This window comes from Opisthocomus hoazin, chromosome 5, assembly GCF_030867145.1.
Source record: "Opisthocomus hoazin isolate bOpiHoa1 chromosome 5, bOpiHoa1.hap1, whole genome shotgun sequence".
NCBI lineage: Eukaryota > Metazoa > Chordata > Aves > Opisthocomiformes > Opisthocomidae > Opisthocomus > Opisthocomus hoazin.
In genome coordinates this window covers 43,000,633-43,023,134 of record NC_134418.1, presented here as the reverse complement: position 1 = coordinate 43,023,134, position 22,502 = coordinate 43,000,633, and the positions used below count along the sequence as shown (strand labels likewise).

The 22,502-nt window shown below is 41.6% G+C and overlaps 1 protein-coding gene across 1 annotated transcript in view; it reads right to left on the bottom strand.

Moving 5' to 3' along the window:
• The window catches only part of IL15 (interleukin 15), a 62,143-nt gene extending 42,424 nt beyond the window's left edge, over window positions 1-19,719 (bottom strand). Inside the window, exon 1 of the mRNA XM_075421020.1 lies at window positions 19,701-19,719. The gene's annotated coding sequence lies outside the window, so the exon portion shown is untranslated. The remainder of the gene's footprint in view (window positions 1-19,700) is intronic.
• Window positions 19,720-22,502: the final 2,783 nt, after the last annotated feature.

The following is a 22,502-nucleotide window of genomic DNA, read 5'->3' as shown; positions in this document are numbered from 1 at the left end:
TTCACCCTCATGTCTTCAATCACTTGTTCGCACTTCAGGTCTTGACATAGTCTATTGCTGCTAGTTTGTAGATCATACATCTAGAATGATTTTTAAACAGAAGCAAAGTAAAAACTATTGTATGACACTGAAATGTATACTTCACTTATAAACCTGTCTCAAACAGAGGATCAGAAAAAAGAGTAATCAATAGTAATTTAGAATCGAATAGAATCATTTGGGTTGGAAAAGACCTTTAAGATCATTGAGTCCAACCACTAACCTAACACTGCCAATTCCACCACTATGCCATGTCCCTAAGTGCCACATCTACACGTCCTTTAAATACCTCCAGGGAGGGTGACTCAACCACTTCCCTGGGCAGCCTGTTCCGGTGCTTGATAACCCTTTCAGCGAAGAAATTTTTCCTACTATCCATCTAAACCTCCCCTGGCACAACTTGAGGCCATTTCCTCTCTTCCTATCACTTGTTAATTGGGGAAAGAGGCGGACCCCCCACCCTACTCCTTTCAAGTAGTTGTGGAGAGTGAGAAGGCCTCCCCTCAGCCTCCTTTTCTCCAGACTAAACAACTCCAGTTCCTTCAGCCGCTCCTCATAGGGCTTGTTCCCTTGACCTTTCACCAGCTTAGTTGCCCTTCTCTGGACACACTCCAGCACCTCAATATCTTTCTTGTAGTGAGGGGCCCAAAACTGAATACAGTACTCGAGGTGCAGCCTCACCAGTGCTGAGTACAGGGGCACGATCACTTCCCCAGTCCTGCTGGCCACAATATTTCTGATACAAGCCAGGATGCTGTTGTCTTTCTTGGCTACCTGGGCACACTGCCAGCTTGTATTCAGCCGGCTGTCAACCAGCACCCCCCCCAGGTCCTTTTCCACTGGGCAACATTCCAGCCACCATTCCCCAAGCCTGTAGCATTGCATGGGGTGGTTGTAACCCAAGTGCAGCACCCGGCACTTGGCCTTGTTGAATCTCATACAATTGGCTTCCGCCCATCCATCCAGTCTGTCCAGATCCCTCTGCAGAGTGTTTCCACTCTCAAGCAGATCAACAGTCCCACCCAGCTTGGGGTCATCTGCAAACTTACTGAGGGTGCACTCAGTCCCCTCGACCAGATCACAGATAAAGATATTAAACAGAACTGGCCCCAGTACTGAGCCCTGGGGAACACCACCTGTGACTGGCTACCAACTGGATTTAACTCCTTTCACCACAACTCTTTAGGCTCAGCCACCCAGACAATTTTTTACCCAGCAAAGACTACACCTGCCCAACCCATGAACAGCACAGGAGAATGCTGTGGGAAATGATGTCAAAGTCTTTACTAAAGTCCAGGTGAACAACATCCACACCTTTTCCCTCATACACTAAGTGGGTCACCTTGTCATAGAAGGAGATTAGGTTAGTCAGCCAGGACCTGCCTGTCATAAACCCATGCTGACTGGGCCTGGTCACCTGGTTGTCCTGTACGTCCTGTTTCATGTCACTCAGGATGATCTGTTCCACAACCTTCCCTGGCACCAAGGTCAGACTGACAGGCCTGTAGTTCCCCAGATCCTCCTGGCCCTTCTTGTAGGTGGACATCACATTTGCTAACCTCCCGTCAACTGGGACCTCCCCAGTTAGTGAGGACAGCTGATAGATGATTGAAAGTGGCTTGGTGAGCACTTTTGCCAGCTTTCTCAGTACCTTTGGGTGGATCCCATCAGCCCCATAGATTTGTGTATGTCTAAGTAGTGTAGCAGGTCGCTAACCATTTTCCCTTGGATTATGGGAGCTTCATGCTTCTCCCCATCCCTGTCTTCCAGCTCAAGTGGCTGGGTACCCAGAGAACAACTGGTCTTACTATTAAAGACTGATGCAAAGAAGGCATTAAGTACCTCAGTCTTTTCATCATCCTTTGGCACTATGTTTCCCCCTGCATCCGATAAGGGATGGAAATTGTCCTTAGCTCTCCTTTTGTTGTTAATGTGTTTACAGAAACATTTTTAATTGTCTTTTACAGCAGTAGCCAGATTAATTTCTAGGTGGGCTTTAGCACTTCTAATTTTCACCCTGCATAACTTCACAACACCCTTGTTTTCCTCCTGAGTTGCCTGTCCCTTCTTCCAAAGGTCATAAACTCTCTTTTTTTTCCAGAGTTCCAGCCAAAGTTCTCTGTTCAGCCAGGCCAGTCTTATTCCCCGCTGGCTCATCTTTTGGCACTTGGAGATGGCTTGCTCCTGTGCCTTAAAGATTTCCTTCTTGAAAAGTGTCCAGCCTTCCTGGGCTCCTTTGCCCTTCAGGACTGCCTCTCAAAGAACTCTGTCAATCAGGCTCCTAAACAGGCCAAAGTCTGCCCTCTGAAAATCCAAGGTAGCATTTCTGTTACCCCCCCTCCTTACTTCTCTGAGAATCGAAAACTCTATCGTTTCATGATCATGGTATCCAAGACGGCCTCCAACCATCACATCACCCACAAGCCTTTCTCTGTTCGCAAAGAGCAGGTCCAGTGGGGCTCCTTCCCTAGTTGGCTCACTCACCAGCTGTGTCAGGAAGTTATCTTCCACACACTCCAGAAACCACCTAGCCTGTTTCCGCTGTATTGTATTTCCAGCAGGTATCTGGTAAGTTGAAGTCCCCATGAGGATAAAGGCTAGCAATCGTGAGACTTCTCCCAGCTGCTGATAGAATATTTCATCAGTCTGTTCACCCTGGTTGAGTGGTCTATAACAGAATCCCACCATGATATCTACGTTGTTGGCCTTTCCTCTGATTCTTACCCATGAACACTTGGCCCATTCATCACTGTCAACCGTTTGACAGTCAAAACATTCCCTAACACACAGGGTTACCCCACTGCCTCTCCTTTCTTGCCTATCTCTTCTGAAGAGTTTATCGCCATTCTTTGCAACACTCCAGTTGTGTGAGTCATCCCACCATGTTTCCATGATTACAACTGTATCATACTTCTCCTGCTGCATAATGGCTTGCAGCTTCTCCTGTTTGTTGCCCATGCTGAGTGTATTGGTGTAGATGCACTTCAGCTGGCCTATTCATCCAGCCACCTTTTTTGGGAAAGCAGTCCCAATTCCTATGTGACCATTCTCAGGCACTTCTGTGGTTTCTAACACATCAATTAACCCTTTTGTCTTTGCTGCCACATGAATCTCCATTCCCTATATCCATTGCAATGGCAGACCAAAGAACCTTGACAGCACACCATCCCTCAAACATTGGTGTGCCACCCCCAGGCTTGTCTTATTTGTTTATATACTTATCTGTGTGTGTACTGGACGCTGTTAAGTGATAACTACTGCAACTTCAGTAGATGATTTTTTAATTAAGCTTTCAAAAAATTTCAGTACATTTTTATCCTTACAGCAGTTAAGCTCTCTTATGTGTCTTACAGCTTTATAATAACTCTTAACTGACTTTTCAAAACATGATTTAGGTATTCACAGTGGAAAGTATAACAGAAAATATTTGAAAATAACTGAAAAGAAAATTAATTTACTTTGCTGCAATATTCCACTATTGACATGTTTTCCCAGCAGATTGCTGATTTTTAGAGACTAAGATAGATTTGAACCACAGGTCAGACAAGGAAACATCAGCTGATATAAATTGGTATAGCCTGCTGCTTTGCTGCTACATGATTGTTGTCTCCCAGTATAGAGGATTTTGGAATTTTCACTTCTAGGGAAACTACATTTCTGTCTGAAATACTATATGATGTCCTTCTCTGTTGTTGAAAGAGCTCATGGTGTTATAACAAATAAACAACAGGATTCTAGTTAGCATATATGGAATAGATATTTATAGGAAAGGGTCAGTTTTCTAAGATGATTTTTCACTTGGAATAAGTTAGCTTTTGCATAACTGTCATATAGAAAGATGAAGGTAATTTTAAAGTGTGAATGTCAAGATTAGAGACGATGACCCTGTGGGTGAAACCATTAACATGGACTTCTTGAGGAGGATTTATGGAAGATCTTCACATGTAGGAATCACAAGGGCAGGAGAAAGCACTGACTTTAAAGAACAGACATTTCCATATGGTAGATTAGCAAGGGGAGTTAGCAGATATGCAGATGATATCTTTGAAGCTTTAAAAAGATTTGTGTTTCAAAAGCCACAGCCAACTTAATTGGTTTTCTAGAACTTTTGACTCTGTTCAGTGTGGAACAGTGTGAAATAATAGACTATTCTAGTAAAATATATGAGCATTACTGCAAAAGGGAAGAGAGGTCAGAAGGACTTGTTGAAAGGAAAAGGAAAGAGATTATTTCCAAGTTGAAAAAAGGATAACTGTTGAGAGGAGCTTAGTGATTTAATGTTTCAGGATAGTTCACTAAAGCTTGTAAGCTTTCAGACAAGCTCCAGTTCAGTATAAATATCTTAACTTCTCATAGCCAGATAGCTCAGTGAACAGATGAAAGGGATTTTCAGGTGGGATGTTGGTTACGATTTTTAGCAATTTAGATAGCTGTTTATTTTTCCCATTTCCCCACCACCACCACCTTAGAAGAGAAGGAGATGGAGAAACTCCAGTTTCTTAACCTTTTGAGCAAAAAATGAGTCTACAATTGCTTCGGAAGACGTACATCATAGATTAAGTTCTTTTGCATTTAGTGAACAAATCTTGACTTTGTTAAGGTTACTTTTGTTTATGTATTTGGAATTAGTGCTGCAAATTCAAGTGTTAGCTTTATTTCATGTGGAACTGAAAAGTACTGTGTGAAAGCTAGGAATTACTATTTATTTACTGTATGCTGTTCATAGTGAGTAATATGTGAAACTATGTGGTAACATGTCACCTCTTTTTTTACAAGAGCTGACCTTTATAAACTTCCTCTTCTTGACTAAATAAATCTTACAATTCAGTGTTCACTTGCACATCTGTAAATCAAACCATTGTTGAATGAAGGCTGTTAATGAATACTAAACCAAAAAGGTGCATAGTTGAAGAATTCATTTGTTTGCTCAGCTTACATCCATAAACCATGGATTTTTTCTGCAGTCAATGGATATTTATTCTACAGAATTTAAGCTTTTATTTTTTCAAGGCTTCATAACCTAAAGGCTTGTGAGAAGAACTTCCCATAAATTCACCAGATGTAACTGATGGGATATTGTCCAGGAAGCCAAGTGTTTTGAACAATAAGGAAAAGAGCTGTGTGAACTATACTTTTTTATCACTGATTTTTCATCCCAGTCAACAGTATGAAGAAAATGTAAATGTTAACTATTGTACTGGTGGCTCCAGCAGACAGAACTAGCTATTGTGTCTCTCTGTTGACACATAATAGGGAAGAGTTTCTGGCTGGGGAACATGGATATAGTCGCTTCTCCATCTTCCCTTGTCCCTTCCCACCGTGCTTAAAAACCTGGGACTCTACGCACACAAGAGGGGAGGAAGTAGAGGTTGTAAAAGGCAGTTGCTGCCTAGTCACATTTTGGAAGTGCTCAATTTCTTGTTGTCTGCATTACCAAGGTGAACATTGCCAATAGTACTGGGACATATTGTGATTTGAAAAGCAGAACCACTCTGTGCCTGTGAATATGTGATGTAATGCTTATAACCCCATGTAGCCATAAATTTGCTGAAGAGTGACTTGTCTGCCAGAAAGCTAGCTGGACTGAATGGCAGCAACTGCTGTAGCTAAAAACAGTGTGTGCATGTGTTTTCTGGACCATACAGAGGTCAACGTCTTACAGACAACTAAAGCAATCTGCAGCAGAACAGAAACAGGATTGATTACTTCAAATAAAACCATATTTTGTTCCTATCAATAGCATGATTAAGCTGGTACTTTACTACGAGGTGAAGATGAGAAGTATTTGGTTCATAGTCTGTTGAGAAAAGTAATGTTTTTTTCCCTGCTGGTTTTGAGGAGCATCAAGACTCAATCACAAAACATAGTTGTTTGAATTATGAGTTCTGCTTTTGCTGCCAATTTTAGGAAGATTCCTTTAGGCCATACTTAACAATCGCATGAATGTGGGTTTTTGTAATATTTCCATCAACAACCAAAAATTGTGTTACATAAGTCTGAACATGTTGTAACAACTTTGATGTTAACCCATGTAAGAGCTTCTTTACAGAGAGATTCAGAAGACTAAGGCAAAGCAATTAGTGATATGCATAAATGAGGGGGTTTAACAGCTGTGTTCTGTTGCCTTCATTTGGGAATAAAGGGACTTTAGCTCAGATCACTTCAATAGCAACCCTAAAAGTAAAGGTATACCTTTTTCTTCCAAGGGATTACAGGTAAGAAAGGTATATGTCAGCCAAAGATTTTCATCTTTTGATAGGATGTCATTTTGGGAACTGCTGAAACAATCTAATTCTAATCTCACAAGATTCAGTCTCTTTCAGGATTCGATACAGTCAGTTTTGTTGATGTTTTAAGAGTTTCATTCTGTCCAGGTAACTGAGTATGGCTCTGAGCTTACTGGCTCCACCAAATACTGTGAAGCAAGGACTACATAAAGAGATTTTTATTTAAAGGACATCAGTGTTTGCAATCTTGGCAAAAGAGTAGATGCTGAAAAATTTTCTTTGGGTCACAATGGTTACCGTGAAAAGAATCTTGAATATGAAGCAATTACATTTTTTGAGTCAAGGGTTATGAGAGAAACTTGGGTTTATTTAAACTGTCTTTTCCTACTAATTACTGTTGTCTTTGTTTCTCTTGCCGTCTCCTCCAGATGTTTTTGATTTTTTTGTTTTCCACTAAATATATTTGGGTTGAAGATATGTTTTGATAATTTGTTCAATACACTTCAGTTTGTTTGGCTGGACCAATTCAAGTATGAAATAAGTGTTTATCTAGAATGCTTATTTGTAGAAGCAGAGGAAATTGTGAGATTTTTCATGTGTATATTCAATAATTTGCCTGCTGTTTATAATACTGTTTTAAATTCTAGGATAGAAGTCTGAATTTTCAGATCTGACCACTCAAAATTCTTTTTCTTGATGAAAGTTTATCCTTTCTGACCTGTAAAAATGCACTGTTCTTTGCAAGGTCTTCTAAGAAAATCAGTCCTGTACAAATGCAGGAAAGTATTATTTCCTTCCTTTTTGTAATCACACCTTTACTCTTGTATGATATTTTCTCAGCTTTGCTAGTTAAGTAAAATCTTTCTATAAAATTCTGATCTTAATTTTTTAATCATCATTTCACTGTTTCCCTCTCAGATTTCTTATGAAGTCCTGCCGTTTGGGCATATGTTGCCTTCATAATCCAAATCCAGCAATTTTGGTTGTTCTGTGGCATAGTTTATATTCCTTTCAGGCCTGTATGTTTGCCAATTTGCAGCCTCTGGCAAAACAACATTAACTTATTTGGATACGCTAAGCCCTTTGAGATTATCTTTGTCTGTCTTTTCTGAAAGACAGGTCTTTTTACTGGGTCCTTCATGTTAGCAAGGTTAACAGAAGATAAACCCATCTTGCTAAGAGTGTGCTGTAAAACACATATAGAAATAACAATGTTGCAGAAACCAACCAGAGACAAAGATCTGTCACAAGTCTGCTTAATTACTGTCTTATTAACCAATTATCTTTGCATTTTGGAAAAGCCTATAAAATCAAAACACTGCTTTCTAGAGTCTCTGTTCCTGACTGAACGTAATAGTACCAGTTATTAACAATTAGACTCGGGACATGCAGGACTTCTTGTTACATGTCTAAGCCCAAATTTGTGAACATGGTTTTCATGCTCAAAAAATGGTGACACATTCTTCAGCAACAGAATGAAACATAAATCATGCCCAGTGAGAAGGGCGTGTTATATCTAACACTTGTTCAGCTGTTATATCTTCTAGTAAGACTGTCTCAAGCCATCAAGAATACGAGGTTCCTGACAGTCACCGTGAATGCATGCAAGCTCTTCTGGAGCAAGAAATCTTAAACCACCATCAGGCTCTTCTGCAATTCATTTATTTTATCACCCTTTACGTTGTTCATTATGGTCTCCTCCTCACTGAGAACTTTCATGCTTCCTGCCCTGTCCTTGAAGTTTCACTTCAAGCACTGAATTGGCGACTATCTGCCATGCGAAGGACAGTCTCCTAGATCTGAGCCAGCACAGTTCAATCTGCTATTTAGCAGGGGTTCATGGAAAAGCAGCCAGCCCAAATAGTCCTATTAGAAGTGGAAATAATTTCATTTATGCATGAAACTACATTAGCCTAATTTAGCAGAACCCTTATTGTTGGACTGTGTGGAGTATTTGTTTAGTGGTGAATCCCAAAGGCTTGTTTTCAGCTTCACGGCATAGGCTGCGTGCAGTCATTGACCTTGCACCAACTTTGATCATTGCCTTATCAAACAATGTTACTTTGGTGAGCTCTATGCAGAATTTTAGAACGGCAGAATTTCTCAAAGTACACATTTATAGCTAATCTGTGATAATTATCAATTTGATAGAACAGGAGGGTGAGAGGGCAAAAGGTTTAATTACTGCTATGTGGCTGAAGCATTGTATCATCATCAGATAAAGTGCTGTATAATTTGTTTGTAGACTTTTACCATGTAGTATCTCTAATGGTGTGGTATCCCTAACTAGTTTTCCATGTATGTTTGCAAATTTGATTGTTAATAACAATCCTAATATGGCATTCATTAGCCTGTTAATTACATTGTCATTTAGAAACCCTTGCTTCCAATTAGCTTTAATGACAACATTGGAGTAATTTTTCTGTGCTGCCATTTTTGTGCAACACTTTCCCATTTAAACTGCCTGTTATTCTTTCTTAATTAAATTTAATAACAGTAGTGGTAGTTTATGGGGGACATTTTAACCTCATTTAATGTCAGACCATTTATACTAGTTTCAAAGAGGCACTGAAAATGTTTGCCTTAATCCAATCACTTTGAAAAGGAGGAAACTTCACTTGTTTCAGATTATTTTAATTAAGGCAAAATCCCCTTGAAAGGTCAAACTCCTTACCTCTGCAAATACGTAGAATTATTAGGGTTTTTTCTAAGTACATTGAAGATAGTGAAAAATCAACAATACAAAGAACAAGGAGGCCATAACTTTTTTTTTTTAATAGCAAGAGAAAGGGGTGAAAAAGCTGTCAGTGTCATTAGTGACTCAATACTGCCGTTCAGACAGAACTTCAAGTAGGGAACAGTTGCCGTATTTTTTAAGTTGGGAAAGAGCCACAGGACCTGAATAATATACTTAGCATTATGCAGCACCCTTGAAGTTGCACAATGAGACTAGAATCATGGCTCTCATTAAAAATAATTATCTTTTTAGCCCACAGAAATTTAAAACCCTTTGGAGAATCTCTCCATGAGATTATAGAAAATCAGAGGAAAGTAAGATTGAAAGAGATGCTAGAGGTCACCTACTCCGTCCTCCTCCTCAAGTAGGCTGTCTAAACCAATACCATTTCTGAAGAAAAGTTTGTTAGACCTTACAGTCCTATTTTAATAAGGATTTCACAGCTTCTTTGGTGGGCTTTGAATGATAAGGTCAAATTGCTGTGACGAAGATTATTCCAATACTGACTGTGTCTCTGCGAATTTGGAGGTGATTGCAGACACCTTTATCCTAGACTATTTATTTAACCCCAGCTTGACTGTGTTCTGCAAAATCCCGTGGCTCTCTTAGGGTGTTGCCTAGAGCTCAGATATGGTTTTGTATGCAGGGGCTGATGAAGGAGAAATTGGAGGTATTCCAGTGATCTGACAAAGAACGTAGCTGCCAGGATGGCACACGGAACTTGAGAGATGCAGCAAAGTAAAGGAGGGACAAGGAGGGACACAGTTTCACAGCTGGAGGTGAGAGGGAGAAGCCAGCTGTAAGTAGAAGACAAGCTACAGGCAGTGATGGTGGGCTGCGCTGGGAAGAATATGCAATTGCAAAGCAGAAGCGGGAGCTGAAGGAGCAAAATCCTTGACAGCCTCATAGGGTCATTGTCCCATGACTGGCAGGTAAAGTAAGATAACTCCAGAGTGGTAAAGAGATTGATGCAGGAAAATGTCTTTAGGGGCTTCTGTAGCAGATGCAAAACTTGGAGGTGTCAGGGGAGGGAAGAGGAAGACAGGTCTTTGCTTCCCAGAGCACTGCTTGGATCTTGCTTACCTCTCTTTATTACACACCACAAAGGTGAAATAGCCAGCCTTCTGCTCAGCTTGCTGACTTGTAGAAGTCAGCTTGCTGTTAGGCTCATAAGTCACCCTTAAATCTGGTCAAGAGTTTCATACAGTTACAGAATCATTTAGGTTGGAAAAGACCTTTAAGATCATCAAGTCCAACCACTAACCTAACACTGCCAAGTCCACCACTACACCATGTCCCTAAGTGCCACATCTACATGTCCTTTAAATACCTCCAGGGAGGGTGACTCAACCACTTCCCTGGGCAGTCTGTTCCAGTGATTGATAACCCTTTAGGTGAAGAAATTTTTCCTAATGTCCAATCTAAACCTCCCCTGGCACAACCTGAGGCCATTTGCTCTCATTCTGTCACTTCTTACTTGGGAAAAGAGACCAACCCCCACCTCACTACGACCTCCTTTCAGGGAGCTGTGGAGAGTGATAAGGTCTCCCCTGAGCCTCCTTTTCTCCAGACTAAACAACCCCAGTTCCTTCAGCCGCTTCTCATAGGGCTTGTTCCCTTGACCCTTCACCAGCCTCGTTGCCCTTCTCTGGACATGCTCCAGCAACTCAATGTCTTTCTTGTAGTGAGGGGCCCAAAACTGAATACAGTACTCGAGGTGCAGCCTCACCAGTGCTGAGTACAGGGGCACGATCACCTCCCTACTCCTGCTGGCCACACTATTCCTGATACAAGCCAGGATGCTGTTTTCAAGGATATTGAGGTCCTGACTGGGTCTCCTTGGTAAATAACACATGGGTAGTATAAGTGCTAATATTTCTAAAATCTAATTTAAAGTAACTTCAGTGGATTATATCCAAAAATAAGTACTTGTTTCCTTTTGACCTAAGTGCTTAATATTTATGACCTCTAATGGTTGCTTCTAGGGTGAAAACTTACGACACAGAGGTAGACTTACCTGGACGTACTAGTGTTAGATAAACAAATTTACATCGAAGTCCTGTTTCTTTGAACATACACAACAACTTCTCTTGCCTTCCTGATACACCAGGCCACAAACCCTCTGTCTTACAAGTCTTGCCACATGTCTGGCTTCTTCACACGTTTAATTAATTCCCTGCTTGGTTGAAAACCAAAAGCCTAGCCCTGTGTTTGCAGCTTGTGCATCTTAGCTATGACAGGTTAAGTACCTTGCACCTGTGTTCCATTGTTTACAGCTGCTTCTGTTCCTGAAAGGACCTTGCTGTCTGCACTCACTGAACTGGAAACAGTGCTTTGTGCTACTCTGTTTTCAGCTAAAGCTATGCTTCTCTGCAAGAACATGAAGCACTCCAGCTTATAGTAGGAGCAACTTAGTCGGGATAACAAGAATTTTTCACCATGCAGGTCTGAATGCAGGATGTATCCTCTCTCTTCAGCCAAAATTCTCCCCTCTGATTTTTTGTAACTAAATTGCTGAAACCCACAGGAAAATGGATTACTGCTTTCTGTCTTCTATAAAATTGAAACTAAAGGAATAATTTGTCTCTGCAAGTATAGTATTTTGCACTGTGCAGGGCCAGTTGGTATGCAGGAGATCTCTGGAGAGGCTTACTTACCCTGAAGTAGCAGAGCCTTGTTAGGGCCGTGGTTCTTTCTGGCCCAAGCTACAGTATCATGCAGAGAAAGGGCTGGACGTAGAACAGGAGATGCTGTTACAGTACAGGTTACACAGGAGTGACCAGATGGAAAGAGACCACGCTGTACCACCCAACAGGACGTTTTGTGTGTATGCTTCACTGCTAGCTTCAGTGGATATCTCAGTGCACACTGTTCTATCCATTTGGGCACCAGCTCTTCATCTAATGCTGATAGACACTGATCTCATTATTAGATCACAACATTTTTAAAGTAAGAGCCACATCTCTGCTCCTTATAGAGTACATATAACAACTGAGATCATTTGGATGACCACCACAAAAAACAATGATTAATGTTTTATCTATTGAGGTAATAGGAATAACTTAAAATTATATAACCCGAAAGTAAAATGGAATGGGTAGATAATGAGGAGAGCATCTTGTAAGTTTGATACCTTGTAGTCCTAGTATGAAATTATTATGCCTTCCTTTTTATCTGTTTGAAAATAGGCAAAGGGAAAAAGGCTGAAAGAGGAGTGCTGTCCTAGGCACTGGTGTTACTGGCTGCTATACAGATGGGGCTGTCTATGAACTTTGACAGTTAGGCAGATGAGACTCAAGAATACGCCTGTGTGGCGCAAATGCGGGTCTCTGCACTAAGATAACTCATGTACCAAACACAATTATTCCGTAGCTCTCCCTGGGATCATTTTATCTGGCTGGGAAGCTAGCACAGCTGCATCATTCCTGTTAGCTTGTGAAGGCCATCTGAAGTATCATTGCTCCATATTCTTTTCTACAGGGAGTTGTCATCATCAATTCTGTCTACTAAAAACCAAGCTGAGCAGTCATCTGTGTCCTTATCCCTCTACAGCGACTCTAGGGATCTGAGAATGTGAAAATTAGGAGTCAGTGTTACACCTGTCAGTTGTCCAGAACTAACAGTGTGAATAACTGTTCTGTGCTTGCCTGTGCAGCTGCAGCAGGAGTACAGTATTAACAAACAGATATATTACACCCCTGCACTTCCAGCCCTATGCTAAACAGGCTTTCCTGTGACTTTTTTCCTTCTGCTTGCTCTGTGTTCTCTCTTAGTTCTAGATCAGTTTCCATCTCAGTAGATTTTTCTTCCCAGACTCTTGGCTTACTAATATTTGATCTAATGTTTGTTTAAAATATTAATTCTAATTCTAGGTTTTCTTCACAGAAATATTCATCTTCCTCCAGTGCCTCTTCCCAGTAGGTCTTTCATGTTATGGCACTGAGGTTTTCTTTCTTAACTTCAGGTGTTGTAATAAAGAAAAGGTTTATCTGCAGTAGATCCTGTGAGTAATCATAGAATCATTTAGGTTGGAAAAGACCTTTAAGATCATCACATGACTATCTGTGCCTTGTCCCTATTTACCACATCAACTGAGATGCATGCATTGACAAAGGAAGGGAGCAATTTTAAGACATGGGAAAGAGTTAACTCTTGCATTCCCTAGCAAAGGCTCATAAGGAATTGCTTTGTGTCTGCAGCCATTTCTCAGTGCACTTGTAGGTGTTCTTAGTATCTTGCAAAGTCGAGTGCCTTCAAGAGCCAGATGATATTGCAGAAGCCTTTCCGGGTATCAGGAGACAAGAAGTGCTTTTTAGGCACATTGAAATGAAGAGTAGCTGTGAAAGTTAAAGGCAGATAGGAGCTAGGATGGGATTTAAATAATAAAAACAATAAAAATAATCCTCAGTGCAGCTCAAAAGCAAATGAAAATGACATTTCAGGATTACACATGACAGGCAGGAAGAAAGGTGAATTGGGGATTGGTAAAAAAGCGAGCAGGGAAGAAACTCCTGCAATATGATATCAGTTTGATATATATGTATTTGTTAAGTCAGCCAGAATTCAATAGCAACAAATAGACTAGTTTGAACCACGCTAGTTTTACTTGCAAGTTTTATTGCTCAGAACTTCAAAAACAAAATGTGAAGATGGATCACTTGCATGTCTGGTGACACTAACTCTGTCTTGTGTATATTGTAAGATGGTTTTTTTGTCCAGCTTTAGGAATCCTCTGGCATTTGTTACCCAGCTTTTAGGAATCCTCTGGCATTTGTTACCCAGCTTTCAGAATAAATTTTCAGGTAGGTTGGGTTTTTTTTTTCTTTTATTACCAAAAAGAAATGAGAATGTGCATGAAGCATAGCTTCACAGTGAACAGAGCAACAAAAATTTGAACATTATCTATTCTATCTATTGTCAAGAAGGCAAACGGCATCCTGGCTTGTATCAGGAATAGTGTGGCCAGCAGGAGTAAGGAGGTGATCGTGCCCCTGTACTCAGCACTGGTGAGGCTGCACCTCGAGTACTGTATTCAGTTTTGGGCCCCTCACTACAAGAAAGACATCGAGGTGCTGGAGTGTGTCCAGAGAAGGGCAACGAGGCTGGTGAGGGGTCTAGAGAACAAGTCTTACAAGGAGCAGCTGAGGGAGCTGGGGCTGTTTAGCCTGGAGAAGAGGAGGCTGAGGGGGGATCTTATTGCTCTCTACAACTACCTGAAAGGAGGTTGTAGCGAGGCAGATGTTGGTCTCTTCTCCCAACTAAGTGGAGATAGGATGAGAGGCAATGGCCTCAAGTTGTGCCAGGGGAGGTCTAGATTAGATATTAGGAAAAATTTCTTTACTGAAAGAGTGGTGAGGCATTGGAACAGGCTGCCCAGGGAGGTGGTGGAGTCCCCATCCCTGGAGGTGTTCAAAAAATGTATAGATGTGGCACTTTGGGATATGGTTTAGCAGGAATGGTGGTGTTGGGTGGATGGTTGGACTCGGTGATCTTAGAGGTCTTTTCCAGCCTGTGATTCTATGATTCTAGTTGGGGTTTAGTCCACAGAACACGGGAGTGTAAAATATGGTACGGGTTCCAACCTCTGTGGGTCATCTAGTCCAACCCCCCTGCTGAAGCAGGGTCACCTACAGCAGGCTGCACAGGATCTTGTCCAGGCAGGTCTTGAATATCTCCAGAGGAGACTCCACATCCTCCCTGGGGCGCCTCTTCCAGTGCTCCGTCACCCTCAGAGAGAAGAAGTTCTTCCTCATGTTCAGATGGAACTTCCTGTGCTTCAGTTTGTGCCCATTGCCCCTTGTCCTGTCACTGGGCACCACTGAAAAGAGTTTGGCCCCATCCTCCTGACACCCATCCTTCAGACATTTATAAGCATATATTAGGTCCCCTCTCAGCCTTCTCTTCTTCAGGCTGAACAAGCCCAGCTCCCTCAGCCTCTCCTCCTAGAAGAGATGCTCCAGTCCCCTCACCATCCTTGTAGCCCTCCGCTGGACTCTCTCCAGTAGCTCCTCATCTTTCTTGAAGTGGGGAGCCCAGAACTGGACACAGTACTCCAGATGGGGCCTCACTAGGACAGCGTAGAGGGGAAGGAGAACCTCCCTCAACCTGCTGGCCACACTGCTCCTAATGCATCCCAGGATCCCATTAGCTTTCTTGGCAGCCAGGGCACACTGCTGGCTCATGGTTAACTCGTTGTCCACCAGGACACCCAGGTCCCTCTCCACAGAGCTGCTCTCCAGCAGGTCCGCCCCAAACCTGTACTGATGCATGGGGTTTTTCCTCCCCAGGTGCAGGACCCTGCACTTGCCCTTGTTGAACCTCATCAGGTTCCTCTCTGCCCAACTTTCCAGCCTGTCCAGGTCACACTGAATGGCAGCACAACTTTCTGGTGTACCTACCACTCCTCCCAGTTTGGTGTCTGTGATGGCGACCAAGTCGTAGCCATCCTGCTGTATAATGGCTTCCAGCTCCTCCTGTTTATTGTCCATGCTACATGCATTGGTATAGACACACTTGAGCTGGGCTGCCAATCTCACCCCTGACCCTGACACGCCCAGCCTGGGCTCATCCCTAGTGAGGTGGTCTATATCCCCTTCCCACTTCGAACCTATTTTAAAGCCCTCTCAATGAGCCCCGCCAGCTCATGGCCAAGAATTCTTTTTCCCCTTTGAGATAGCTGCACTCCGCCTGTTGCCAGCAGGCCCGGTGCTGTGTACACCTCCCCGTGATCAAAGAAGCCAAAATTCGACCGATGGCACCAGTCCCTGAGCCATCTGTTAACCAGGTGAGATTTCCTGCCCCTTTCAGTGCTGTTCCCTGCCACTGATGGGAGGGAGGAAAACACCACCTGCGCCCCTGATCCCTCAACCAGTCGCCCCAGTGCCCTGAAGTCCCTTTTGACGACCTTGGAACTTCTCTCTGCGATCTCGTCCCCGCCAACCTGCATTAGCAAGAGGGGGTAATAATCAGAAGGCCGCACCAGACCAGGGAGTTTCTTCGCAACACCCCTAACCCGGGCCCCAGGGAGGCAGCAGACTTTCCTGTGGGATGTGGCCGGTCGGCAGATCGGGCCCTCTGTTCCCCTCAGAAGGGAATCACCTATGACAATTACTCTCCTTTTTTTCTTAGCCAAGGCAGTCGTAATAGGGGGCTGACTGACTCATCCTGGGCAAGCCCCTGGATGGAGCTTCACCTTCACCCACATCCTCTGTGGCCAGTCCCTCACATTCCAGAGCCCCATATCTGTTGCTTAAGGGCAACTGGGCAGGTGAGGGAGGCCGGGAGGGGATTCGCTTGCCCCCCTGAGCAGGGACCCTTTTCCATTCCCCCCTGTCTCTTAGGGCCCCTATTTTTGCTCAGTGGCAAGAAGGTAGGGGGTTCTCTGCTTTTCGTGGAGCCGCCTCCTGCTGCCTCTGCCTCAGGGAGGGCAGGGTGCTGCTCCACCAGTCGATCTCGCTCTCACACTCCCGGATAGCCAAGGACAGCAAGGACCACGCAGTGCAGCATCTATTTTCCTCCCTTAACGATGCAGTGCACTGTAGAGACATTCTAACTCACTAGGCATCTAGAAGCAGGATTCTCTGCGTCTCTGCCGCTTACATGGAGAACTTCCTTGGTTACCAAGAGTAATACTGAGGACACGGAAATGGCTTAAACCTTGGATTTAGAAATAAACATAACTAAATACAGGCCTACATCAGCCCTTCTCATAAGCACAGCTTGTGTGTGGCCCTCACCTTTTCTCTCTTCTGAATGATTATTGACATGGAGAATTGCCACTGACCATGAACATGTTTGCTGTGTAAGACTTCTCGCTGTTGCTACTACTAAGGCAGCTCTTTCAACACAAGCTAGAGGAGATATTTTTTCTGCTTCTTTTGATTTCTTCTAAGTATAAATAGCAGAATAAATTGTCAGAAAAGTTCCTGTCCAAAATCTTTCTTTACAGGAATCTTACTAGGTGCTGCAAGACCTTTCTAACTTGCAGCGGAATGGATCACATAAATTAAGAAATTGTGCAAAAGCATTTAGTCACCTTGTGACTAATGCAACATTTCTTCTAAACTCTTCTTATGTTGGGACCGCATAGCAAAGTTGTCCTCTAAATTCTGATGCCGGCTGGGGGAATGAGCATACCTAAATTCCTGTTGCCATTCTGTACAGATATCCAGTATTACTCAACTTTCAGCTAATAACTTCTCTGTACAAGTAACAAGTCTGTACATGTTTGTACAGCCTCTGAAAATGAGAGGGGGTTTTTTTGTGTGTATGTCATTTACTTTTTTCTATCTCTTGGACATGAATATCTGTTGAGTTGCTAACTGGGGAACTTAAGCTTCTGGCCTTTTTGGCCATTTGAATTCCTCTTCTCAGCACCTCTCTCTATTCAAATCCACAGCCCTGAGCCCTCTAGAGTTTGGTTAATTACATCCTTCCTCTCGATAAATCCACATTGTCACTCTTTCCTTTAAAAAGTTAGTTGTTTAGCATCCCTGTTAATACTGTAGCTCCAGATGTCGAGTACAGTGTGAGCCCTCAGTTGTATTTCTAGGCCTCTGATTTACTGTGCCTATTGCATTGGCTTTGGACTTCTTTGAGATCAAGGTGACACTTCCTTGTAAGGCTGTTCCTACACGATTCTGTCCTTTCTAGAAGGTGATATGTGCAACCAGAGACAGGCATAATAACCCTAAAGACATGTTTTAACTGATAAACTGGATCCAGTGTTGTTTCTGACTGTTGCCTGAAGAAGGAAACTCAACTCTGCCTGAAACACAACAGGCTGCTCCCAATTCCATGCCTGTGCTGCCTATAGTTCTTGGCACAGACTGAGAGTAGAGATACAACAAAAATGCGAAGGTTTGTAGGTTCTTTTAAAGTTTTGATTAGACTTTTCTGTCTGTTAAGGGGAATTTCTTTATCAACTTCCACAGAAGTGAGATTTGTTCCTTGATGTATGCAAATCGTTGAATTAATCCAGGTGTTTACTTCTGTAGTGTCTCAGGAAGGCTGAACCTGGGTGCTAAAACCTTATTTAAAAAACGAAAGTTAACTTGATAATGAATAAAATTGTGGACATTTCCTGTCCATCTCTAGCAGCCTGCTGCCATTGACTTGCTGAGTTGTTGGCTTTCTTTGGTTTTTTTAATCTGTTTCACTGTGTTTTATCTTTCCTGTCTTTAAATTTCTTTCAGTTGTGAAGCTATTTGCTAGAGATTCAGATTAGCTCATGTAGACTTTTTTAAAAAAATTATGACAGTTCAAATCCAATAATTCTGGAACTTACTAATGCAGAAATAGGAATGTTAATATTTGGATTCAACAGGGAAAACAGTCCAGTGACATGGACTGCAGTACTTTTATCACTGCGCTTACTGCTATTTTTCTTTGATGTGTTGTGAGAATTTTCTAAATGAACTTTCTTTCCTGTTCCTTTGATTATCTGATGTTGTGAACAACACGTATTTCTGCTACCTTTGAAACTGTTGTAAAGCCATATGCTACAAAGCCAGAGCGATAAGACATATGGAAACAACTTTGGGCAATATGCAGCCAGCTGGCCGAAAAAATTTTAGGAAATGTATCTTTTTGCTTGAAAAAGAAAGAAAAACAGACGGGGGGAAAGAAGGAAAGAGAAAAAGCTTAATGACAAATATTTGAAAGCATTTTAAACATCTCCATATATTAAAAACAAAATGATTGCTTAGATCGCTCTCTGTGTTTCCCAGTTCAGAACTTGATTCCAAATACCCTGTTTTAATACTACTCAAATGTAGGTATTTTGTGAATGATCTTGGGGTCACTGAAGTTAACAGGTCTTTTTTTTTTTTCTTTCCTGCTGTCGTCAGGGATCTTGATATGAAGTCTTGCTTTCCATTTTGCTTAATATTCCTTATTTCCTTGGACATCCTAAGAGAATTTTATTCTTGTAAAATATTTACTGAATGCAACCATAAGAGGGGTTTCTCTTTTTTTGTAAGATAAATTATATTTTAATGCTGCTAGATCCTTTTTTAGGTTTATAGCAATATCTCCATGTACTTTTTGGTAACATTTAAAATTAGAAGAACTCTTCTGTCTAAAGGCAGGCACCAGAGCTGTCTGTCGCTGATAAGTAGCTTGTTATCTTCTAGCTACAACAAACACTGTCTTGATTTTCTTTCCGTGTTCTTTCCAGCTGACTTGTTCTAAATTTCTGTGCAATGACACTCCATGATCACCTGACAGGCTGCTGGTTTGAGACAGGATAATGGCAGCACACATTTCTCAGCAAGTTTTGACTTCCTTTCCTGCTGTCACCCATATCTAGCTTAGTAACTTCTGTGCTTTCTGATATTTATATTCTGTAGCAAGCATAGAACCGCTACTGCTGCAGATTAGTGCCCCAAAGAGTTCTTTGCAATGCAGCCTTCATCTAGGAGTCCCTGGATGGTGTTTTAACAGTGCAAACAAAATATAATGCTTCTTCTGAATAAGCTTCCTATAGGAAATGTTCCTTCTACTTTCTCAAAGTAGATGCTAATTTAATGGCTTTGAATGATAGCTGTCAAGCACTGACCAAAATCTTGACAATCAATATTTTTCTCTTTCATGATTTCCATGCAATTCCAGCCTGCCTTATGCTGTCTCTTTATATAGGATAATTGTTCTACAGGTTTTTCAGAAAATCAGGTTTTCAGAAAAGTATGAATACTTACCCACTTAACTCTTCTCTGAAAAACTCTCTGGAAGACTTTCTGCAGTCTGCACAGTTTCACAGGAAAGATTCAGTTATCTGAAAACTTTTCTCCTGTATTTTCATCTTAAAAAGAAGAGAAACAAAAGCTACAGGTGTAAAGTGAAAATATATTTAACAGTTTCACTACTCTTGGAAATACTTGCTGAAATTGCTACAGAAACATGGTTGTACAAACATGGATATTAGCCAATCGCTTTTAAAGGTGATCTATTCTTACCATATTTGTCCAGACTTCAATACCGCTTTCCTGGTGTTTAGAAAAGTTTTTTTTTAATTTACTTTGATTAGATCAAAACTAGTTGCACCTCTGATTTTGTCATCACAGTCTGTTTAAATAGACTGTAATCCGAAACTACATAATGAGTTTGCTTGCTTAATTGACTAATAGCAGTCTGATTTTATTGCATAACTGATACCAAAATATTTATTTTTAAAGTCTCTATTTAAGTTTGAACATATAAATCAATAAAGTTAAACAGTCAATCTATAATAACTTGCTGGGGATCCTGTAGAACACACCCCATCTTAGCCTTTTCTCTCTCTATTTAAAACTCTTATAACAGAATAAAAGAGGCAGGGTTTGCGTGGAGAAGCAGTATCTCCTCTTAGATCAGCTGGTATGGGCAAAAGGATGGGGCCAGCTTCCAGGCACTCTCCTCTGAAGCAGAGGGGGCAAACTGCAATCTAGCAGAGATTAGAAACATCTGTCCTGCATTGGACAGCTGTCCTGGGTTGCCAGAGAAAGCCATTTAGGAGAAAAGTATACTTTGCACTTGCGGAGACCAGTGGGATAGCAAAAAGGAGGAAAGGAACATAGTGTTAGGCCACCTTGGCTGAAACAACTCTGCTGTTGCCACCTTTCCTGAGTCTTGACCCTAAAGCATGTCCATTACTTTCTCAGAAGCAATGAGAGCCAGCACCGGAACAGAGGAATTACTGCACTAGAAATAACATCAAAACACCGCTCTTACCATCAGATTTCCTTTGTGCACCAAGAAGCCATCAATTGTCTCATCTTTGTTATTTGTTGCATTGAGCGTGTTCCTGGAAATCCTGTGCTGGTGAGAAGCAGCTTTTCCAGAAGACTGTGTTACTAAAGTCCCTGACAGTAAGAAAACACAGCAGTGTATGGCGTGGCAGCTTGGTGATGATACATTAGAGTATTTGTACTGCATTTACTTTGTCCTGCTGATGGATTTTCATGACTGCATTAAGCTGACCAAGACCTGACAAAGCTGAACAGTGTCTTGCAATCAAGTGACAATGTTTCTGGGAATAGGCTTTGGAATGACTAACATGACAGGATATGGTTCTGGCTGTTTCTAGTCAGTCTCAACAAATAAACTGGAATCGTTTTTGGAATTCGTTTCACTCTTTCACAGTTTTACTGTTCATACATATCTTAAAGAAATCTCAGAGGTATTTAGCCTTAGATGGCATTCCCTTGGCAAGATTTGGGAAGACGTGTAAGAAATGCTGAGCTGTTGCAGCCTGTATAGTGCCACTGACCACTAAGTCTGAGTCTCAGAATTTAGGCTTTAGCAATACTCCAAGTGTCAGGGAGAGTACAGATGAAAACATTTACTTAACTGTTTTTCAGCCAATGTTGAGCGGTTTTGTGCTGCATGTTTACTATCGCTTTCTTCAGCCCAGCTTAAGTGTCTTGAGAGACAGTGATTCAGCAGTATCCTGGGCAAGTGTTTTGTGGTGTAGGTGACCTTGCCATTCTGTAACTGCTTACTCTGGAGAAATGAAAAAGTAAAATACTTGACAACATTAAGTGAAGATCTCAGTGGGTCATTCCATGCAAAATTCTCTGATTAAAAGCACAAGAGATACTGCTATATTTGAAAAAGTACTTTAACACCAGTACGAGAAATGTAAATGTTAGAATATAATAAGCACTTTTGTACCCCAGTGCAAGTGCTGAGCAAATGCCTACAAGGAAAGTGTTAGCAGAATAAAGAGAGATTAGAAGTCTGTGCGTTGAAAATAGGATTTAAACATATGTTGTTTTGGTTTTTTTTTAATGGAAAAAGCTGCTTCTCATTTTCAAGTACCAGAGATGTTCTGAGAGCAGATATTACATGTGCAGCTGGTCTGAATTTAGGTATTTCATAAATTCTCAAAGCAGATAATAAGAACCCTTTGTTCTTTTTGCCTTTCCACTGTTGTGCCCTGACTCCAGAGTTCTCTGTTTCTACTCTCTCTGACAGCCAACACTTGCAAGTGCTGCTCCTGTTCTGGTAGCGTTTGTGAGAATAACCCAGTAGTGTGTAGCTACCTCTATAAAACTTGACAGAGTTTCCTAAAGGAAATTTGCTGCGGGTGATCAAGTCAGCCAGGTTTCTGACCTTTATTAAACGGCTAGGAGAGACATTTACGGGCAAAGTTCTTTCACAATATGATCTTTTTCTAGCATAGATTGTAGTTCTTTAAGAATTGTTTATTAAAATTTCAGTTTAGGGTAGAAGATGACAATCAGAGATACATAGTTAGTGCCAGTTTATACTTTCTCTGTAGTATGCAAATGACATGTTCAAAGACTCATCTGTCCTTCAGAGCAGAGTTTTCACTCAGCTCTCTTTAGATGGATGAGGTGAACTTTATGAGTGTTTTTCTCAATATGTATGAGAAAAATGGTGATATGAGGTACCTGGTGGTACTTCCCAGATATTTTTGTGTGCATTTGAAGTAAAACAATGTTATGGAGCTGGGTGGATTGTTCTGTAGATTTCCTCTTCAGGGCTGGCATCTTTAA